This window comes from Dendrobates tinctorius, unplaced genomic scaffold (assembly GCF_039654945.1).
Source record: "Dendrobates tinctorius isolate UK_male_01 unplaced genomic scaffold, ASM3965494v1 ptg000028l, whole genome shotgun sequence".
NCBI classification, from domain to species: Eukaryota; Metazoa; Chordata; class Amphibia; order Anura; family Dendrobatidae; genus Dendrobates; species Dendrobates tinctorius.
Genome location: NW_027361696.1, coordinates 79,815,396 through 79,823,695, shown reverse-complemented (window position 1 = coordinate 79,823,695; position 8,300 = coordinate 79,815,396). Strand labels below are relative to the sequence as shown.

At 43.9% G+C, this 8,300-nt stretch overlaps 1 long non-coding RNA gene across 1 annotated transcript; it reads left to right on the top strand.

The window, feature by feature from the left end:
• The first annotated feature begins 463 nt into the window (after nucleotides 1-463).
• On the top strand, nucleotides 464-1,298 carry LOC141084957 (uncharacterized). Its single transcript, XR_012231185.1, has 3 exons — nucleotides 464-543; nucleotides 640-784; nucleotides 1,210-1,298. It is a non-coding gene; the product is annotated as an uncharacterized lncRNA (long non-coding RNA).
• Nucleotides 1,299-8,300: the final 7,002 nt, after the last annotated feature.

Genomic DNA, 8,300 nt, shown 5'->3' with positions numbered 1-8,300 from the left:
CCTTGCTGAGCTCTGGAATAAGCCCTTATCTGTCCACTCACTCACCACGCAGCTGTCAGCTTTACCTTCACTGGTTACCAAAAAAACAGGGGAACCCATGACATTTTAAAAAAATATCATTTATTTATTGCACAGGCACCGGATGGTGAATCCTTTCATCAGCCTTGCCTGCTTTCGCTGCTATTAGCGAGACCAGTCATATGGTGATAAGAGTAGTACTCTCATCAGCTGACGTCTGTGACCGGCGGTAACTTTTTACAGCCGGCCAGAGCTGCCCATTCACACACTGTTCTAAAAAGAGATTTATATTTTTTTGCTCCCGCAGATCAGAAAGTACAAACTTCAGATAAGGATTCTGACAATACTACCAGGTAAGACATACATTTTCTCCATTACTAGATACTTTATGGGGATTAGTGATTAGCGGTGGGCTCATATTTTGTTACATTTATTTCACAGATCAGATCACGGCATCACTATTATTAGTGATAATACGGATAATGAACCATCTAATACTGAGGAGAGCCCAGACAAACAGGAGAGGTGAGTTGCTTTGTGCATAAATATCTCTATATAAAACCATGAACTACGTAAGAAAAGTTCCCAGTGAATTTATAGATGATTCCTATTTTTTCCCAGTATGCCAATGTGCAAAATCCCTGGTTGTTTCCTGGAAGAAATTGTATCACCCAGTTCCATCTACGTGACAAAGTTCCAGGAGAATAAAGAAGAGCTAGCGAATCGTCTGTACCGGCTGTATAATGAAACCATCTTCAGGAATCAGGTATCCTATCATCAGTATCTGGGTTATACATGACAGATCCATCCTCTCCCTCCTCCCTCTATAATTTTGAAGAAAAGCAGCTTTAGCTTTCTGGAGAGCACCCGAACACGTTTGTCACTGTTTGGTAATTTGGCTATTGAAAATCCCAGGAAAGTCGTCATCTTATCTATTGAATGAGTGGAAACCTTACACGAGCGCCATAGACACAGAGATTCTCAAACTTTTGCTTGACATTCAGATTTCTACATTTATTAATGAAACCATCTAGTTGACATTTGGACATTTTATAATCCTGTTATTTCTGTTGTTGCTCTCACAACTTGCCCCATAGACGGAGACCAGTAATGTACAGTACAGATCAGCGTTGGGTACTTTGTTAGATTGGGATCGAAGAGTTTACAGATTAATTTGTTTCCTCTTTTTAGCTTCCTGAGGAAATGGAAATTGTGTGGGTAGAGATGCCTCCCCCAGTAGCCGGTATCACCTATACCTTGAGAAGGAGAAGACAACGTTGCTGCAGGATTGAACTTTCAGATAATGTCGTAACTTCTGTCGGTAAGTTTTTCATCACTTCCAGCAGCTTTATACGATAACATGTATTCATGGGAACAAGCTGCTCCCTGGGTTGTAATACATCTTATATACTCGTATATTTAATCATGAGAAGGACTAAGTACACCCTCTTTGAATTCTAGGGATTTACATATCAGGACAAAATTTAAAAAAAGCATTTGGTCCTTAGAATGTCTTAAAATTAGCTAAATACAACCTCGGGAAACAACAATTCATGATAAATATCACTGTGTCATTACCTATTTCACAAAAACTAGGCCAACTTGGAAAAGCAATGTGTGAAAAATTAAGTACACCTTTGCTGCTTTCATAGGAATTAACAGGGCAGTAGCAGCCATGTGCTGTTAATAATATGGACCTAAAGGGAGCCTGTCTGGTCAATAATGCCCTTAACCTGCAGATATAGGGTTAATGTGCAGGTTACTAGCGTTATGAAGGTGACCAGCCGTAGTACAAAAAGCGCAGCACCCGAGAGAAAATAAACTTTATCCAGGAGCTGTCGACTTTCAGTGATGCAGTTGTGGCCCAGGCAATTAGAGTCACCGGTCACTGAGAGTGGTGACTGTAAGCATTCCCCGGCACTGACTGACAGCCAGCTCGACAGTTCAGTGTGGCTCTCAGTCAGTTTCAGGGCATTTTTACAGCCACCGCTTTCAGTGTGCTAAATAGTGACTGTAATTGCTCCCATCACGCCTGTATTTCCCTTACTTTAAGACCTTCTAATGACCACATAATAAAAATTATGTCCTGACATGTAAAGCAAAAATATCCAAACAGGTTATACTTAGGTCATCTCATGCCTGCATAAATTATTTTATTTTCAGAGCGATTACGATCCACACTTGCACACGAGATGTGCCATGCTGCCTGCTGGTTAATCGATGCAGAGAGAGTCAATCATGGACCGTTATGGCAGGCTTATGCAAAAGACGTCACTTCTATCCATGCTGAGCTGCCAGAGGTGAAGAAAAATAACTATTATAGATCATGAAATAACTTCTACTATCGATGTACTTTATGGATAACAAGTAAGTAAATCTCATGACTCAATGCCTCATGAAGCACAATCAGTGGGGAATGACACCAGTGCGGTTCTGTTGCTATTATGCTTTTATATTTTAGTGCTATCAGAGTAGACTGACGTCTGGAAGCTGTAGGGTTAAGGATGTTACATATTATATTTTGTCCTCTACAGACAGTTCTTCATATATTGGTTACACTTTGTTCTTTTTCATACAATCCATGGTACTAACCAACAATCATGCCAGTCTGTTAACCAATATTCCTTCTATCTTTGTAGATTCGGGCCTTTTAGAAAAGTAGCCAAGAATAAATGGTATTGCCCCTGGTGTGGAGGCCGATGACATCAACTGGCACCACGAAAGGATGTTACACCATCAAGAGCAACGCAGGGTGAAGAGCCAAGGCGGACAGCTCTCCACGCTACACACAGTACAAGGCTGAAGAAGCGATGGATGAATCTGCTGTAATAGAAACAACTTGTCTGATTTTAGTTTGGGGCAGCACGGCGGCTCAGTGGTTAGCACTGCAGCCTTGCAGCACTGGGGTCCTGGGCTCCTGTCCCAAGGACAACATCTGTAAGGAGTTTGTATGTTCTCCCCGTGTTTGCGTGGGTTTCCTCCGGGTTCTCCGGTTTCCTCCCACACTATAAAAACATATGGATATTGAGTTTAGATTTTCAGCCACAACAATATCAATAATTAGATTGTGAGCCATAACAATAATTCAAAGATATAATAAAATTTAACTTCTGAGCTGAATAAAGCATTAAATTACCTGATTTATTGCGTTCCCACCCATCTCATGATGAATAGAGCTCACCGGCTCCAGATAATAGGTGACAAACAAGAAAACTTATCATTCACAAGTTTCCAAGAAATAAAATTTGATTTTCTTTCTGAAAAGTAGAAATGGGAAAAAATGTAAAAAAAAGCCCAGTGCTTTCAGACCTCAAATAATGCAAAGAAAACAAGGTCGTAATCATTTAGACACAACAATACTAATGTTTTAACTCAGGAAGAGTTCAGAAATTAATATTTTGTGGAATAACTATGATTTTTAAAAACAGCTTACATATGTCTTGGCATGCTTGCCATCAGTCTTTCACACTGCTCCTAGCACAAAAATTTAAGCAGTTCTTCTTTGATGGCTTGTGACTATCCATCATCCTCTTGATTACATTCCAGAGGTTTTCAATGGGGTTCAGCTCTGGAGAATGGGCTGCCCATGACAGGGTTGCCAATCCGGCTTTAAACTTCTCCACAACAGTATCACAGACCTGCCTGTTGTGTTCCTTGGTCTTCATAATGCTCTCCATGCTTTAAACAGAACCCTGAGACTATCACAGAGCAGGTGCATTTATACTGAGACTTGATTACACACAGGTGAATTATATTTATCATCATTAGTCATTTAGGACAACATTGGATCATTCAGAGATCCACAATGAACTTTTGGAGTGAGTTTGCTACACTGAAAGTAAAGGGGCCGAATAATATTGCACGCCCCACTTTTCATTTTTTTTATTTACACAAAAATTTAAAATAACAAATAAATTTCGTTCAACTTCACAATTGTGTCCCACTTGTTGATTCTTCACAAAAAAATTACATTTGGTAGCTTTATGTTTGAAGCATGATATGTGGGAAAAGGTTGAAAAGTCCCAGGGGGGTGAATACTTTCGCAAGGCACTGTATCTCCCAACTGTGGGCAACTGCCTCACTGATATTCAGCACATGTGAGTAAGGTCGCTTCCTACAGCTGATAGAATACTAAGCAGGGCCAGGAACGGGCAGCGCACATGCAAGACTTCAGCACCTGTCAGAATGGTGGAAGCATCAGTCATGGACAAAGAGGATAAATTATAAAACCGCAAACAAGTTGGGTTTCAGATGGGACTAGTTACAGAAACTTTCTGCAGCAATGTTATTAAACCAGTCACAAAAAAGGGAAATGTTGGACAAGAGGTTACAAATTGGCACTTTTCCTTCAAGAAAGGTAATTTGTCACTGTACGTTCAGGAAAGTATCGCTTTGTACTTGTAGTCTTGAAGTGTTCTTTAGGAATCACTCCTTATATGAGGCTATCCTCAATAAATGATTATGATACCGGTCTCAAGGTGTCCTAGATGCAATGAAATTTCTGTTATGTCTTCGGTTTTCTGCCTCAGCATTGGAAAGGAAGAAGAAGAAGTATAAGCTTCCATGTCCTGTCTACTTCATGGGTAGAGCCTTTATACCCTGTACTCTTCATGGGTGGAACTGGCAAGGTTCTCTCCTTGGGCATTTCGAGTTATTGTCTGAGACCAAAACGGTACAAAGATATACATCTTTCCTGTATCTGTCTGAGACCAGGAAGATTAGATTTTTGTGTAGTCTAAACTCTGAAATCATTGAGCCAGGAAGAGATATCATGTGCTTGATAGCTGCCAATAGAAGGACATACCGTAATTTGCAGTGGAAGGGGTCACATCACACAGGAAAATTACTGCAATCATACTACAAGTCAGTTTCCATCAGTAACATTGTGTTCTCACTGATTTCAGGCTTTAAGATAGTTACTAAACAGCTGAGCAAAATGGTATTATTTATTATTAAAGAGGACTTTTCCAGAGTTTCATAATAGCCGCTCTGCAGTCCACCTTTCCTAACCTTCTACTGCATGGTGGATGTTCATTGCACTAGATACCGTACTCATACACTTGTATTTAGTAAGATATAAATATTATATGAATGTACAACCAGCAATTTCCCTTAATAATCTCCAATGCGTACTTAGTAGCATCTACATTGTATAACATTCACTGTATACATCTCTACTAATTAGGGTAAGACTGCTCTAGATCATTGCTCCAGATATTAGCCCTTTTTCTCTTATATATGTACCACGTTCCACGTGGAATATGGAATAGAACATGCAATATAATTTAAAATGAAGCTCAAGCTTTGGAACCATGGGCGGACATACCGCATGTGCAGCCTGTGCAGCTGCACAGAGGCTCAGAGGTGGAGGGGGGCCCCTGCAGGACAGCTAATAATGAGGGCAATCTGGCCAGTTTATCCAGCCCGAGGCTCCGGGAGGTCCCTGGCCAGATTGCCCTCATGTGCGGCGGGCAGGAATGGAGAGATCCCTGCAGCTCTGCTGCCTGAAAGAGAAAATGGCAGCAGAGCTACAGCGATCCGTCCTGCTCCCTGCCCCGCTTCCTGTCTCTCACACAGCAGCAGCTGGATGAGATCATCATTCAGCGCTGATACTGTGCCAGCGAGAGGAAGCTGATCATCGTGGAGAGGCTGGTGTGTGTGTCACTGTATCCACGGAGTGCAGAGGGCTTGCTGATTCTGCAGTCTTGTCCCCCCCCCCGTGAGCTCCTCTTCCCCTCGCACTGTTCTGCAGCACACGAAACACCCACGACTGCTGATTCCAGACTAAAATCTTCACTTCAACTCAGACAAAGCTCCTCATCTGTATGTGCTGAAGCCAATCAAAGGACAGTAAAGTCACATTTGTAGCAGGAGAATGTGGTGGGGGGAGGTAAGGAGAAAAGGGGGTCTCCTCCTCCTGCATTCACTTTACTGAGCGTGCCATACCAAAGAACAGACAAATTGCTGCTGGAGAAAAACTTAACATCCAAACAAGCTTTGTAGCAGTCATATGCAGCACGGCCAGGCTCCTTCTAGGAGACACAGAAGCTGTGGAGGAGGCTGGCAGCAGGTTCACAAGGAGAGCTGTGTGAAGGGTCTCCAGTGCTGGAGGTGAAGCGATGACCACAATGCAGGGAGACTACGGTACACAAGATGAGGTGCAAGCAACAAAGGGTTAATTTATTTACAGGCAAGGAATGCAGTGTTTAGGAAAATGCAGAAAAAGGGGTATGCTATGGAAATAGACAATTTACAAGGATAATATTCTTTAGGTGGGCCGTCAAACAGCACGGAGCACCAACTATAACAGCTCAGTGAATTTATCCAACTGGCAAGATAACACAGTAAAGGAATGTATGATGCTACACTAACTATAACTTATCTGGTCCTTTGCTAACCAGGCCACACGGCTGCCGTGCTCTATCTATTGCAGCCTATCCTAAACCCTAGCATGTGCACAGAAGAGGTTAACACTCACAGTAGCGTTGGTATCTCAGTCCATTCCTGGGAGCATGCAGCTTTGCAAGATGGTGCGCACTTCTTCCTGAAAGCTCTGTGCAACGTGGTCTTTTCCTTGTGTGCAGGTCCAGTGATGCACCTAGAAATGGTGGACTCCCTCCTCCGGATTCCTTTCTTGTCTTTTCTTCGTGGCTTCTCATGGCAACACAAGAAAGCCACCTTGTTATCCCAAGAATAGTTTACAAAGTCACAGTCTCAGACTAAACGTTCTTTTCCTCACAGTTCCAGGCAGGCACATCTCCTTCCTGCAGAAATCTCTCCTCACACACAGAAAAGCAGCCCCTCCCCTGTCTAGTGCTGGCAGACAAAACCAAACAGTCTTTACAGCAGGGAAGCGCAGAATGTCCCACTGCTCTAACCAAGGGGGTGCTGTCTCTTAAAGTGTTAGCTTTTCTCTACGGTCCATAGTAATGCCACCCCCTTACAGAGGTGCTAGGGGTCGTCCACTGCAGAGCATCCCTTCTGTGACCTGCTGCACTCATATGGCAGCAAAGGAAACAGGGTGTTAGGGGTTGAGACGTTTCGTGGACCCTCTAGGTCGTGGCACCCACTCACCTAGGGTGAGCTGGCCTAGTGAGGACCACCCCCTATACAGGGAGTGTCAGGGGCAAGCCCAAGGGAGTGAGCCACCACGACTGCTGAGACCAGATGGCCGGCTCACAAAAGACATGACTGAGACGGGTGCATGCAGAGGGCATGCCATGTACATGACAGGGTTCTAGGATGTGCAAAGCGTGGTCACGGGGTATCATCAGATGCAAGACGTAATCACGAACACACAGAGGTGATAACGTGCCAATGGGCACGCCGAGGTCCAAGGCATGGTATGTGTTTAGGGGAAACACCAAGATTCAGGATACTAGACATGGTGCGTGTTTAGGGAATATGCCAGGGTTCAAGGTATTAGGCATGGTGCGTGTATAGGGGACATGCCAGGGTTCAAGTTATTAGGCATGGTGCGTGTTTAGGGAAAACACCAAGGTTCAAGGTACTAGGCATAGTGCGTGTTTAGGGGACACGCCAAGGTTCAGGGTTCCAGGCAAGCTCCTGCGCATGCAAAGGGACATGCCAGGGGCAGGGTTCAAGACATGGTCCTGAGCGTGCAGAGGGGCATGCCAGGGGCAGAGTTCAAGACATAGTCCTGCGTGTGCAGAGGGGCAGGGTTCAAGACATGGTCCTGCGCGTGCTAGAGAGCACGCCAGGGTTCAAGACAGAGAGCCGAACGTAGGCAGTAGCAGAGCCGGGTAGACAGCTGCGGGCTAATATTCATAGCCTAGGAAGGGGCCATGGATATTGGCCCCCCCCGGCTACAAATACCAGGCCGCAGCCACCCCAGAAATGGCACATCTATAAGATGCGCCAATTCTGGCACTTAGCCCCTCTCCTCCCACACCCATGTAGCGGTGGGATATGGGGTAATATAAGGTGTTAATGTCACCTTGCTATTGGAAGGTGACATTAAGCCCGGTTAATAATGGAGAGGCGTCAATAAGACACCGATCCATTATTAATCTTATATTAATAAAGGGTTAAAAAAAACGCAGACACATAAGAATAAAGTCTTTTAATGAAACAAAACATAAAATGGTTTTCATCTTTATATTGCACTCCCAGATCCAAGCGACGCCCTCATCTCCTAGAAGAAAAGAAAAATAATAAACCAACCGTATACTCCCTGTCCGACGCAGTCCAATTAATCACGAGGGTCCCATGACGATCTCCCCTATAGAATCAGGTGATGTCACTGCTCTATGGGGCATCCC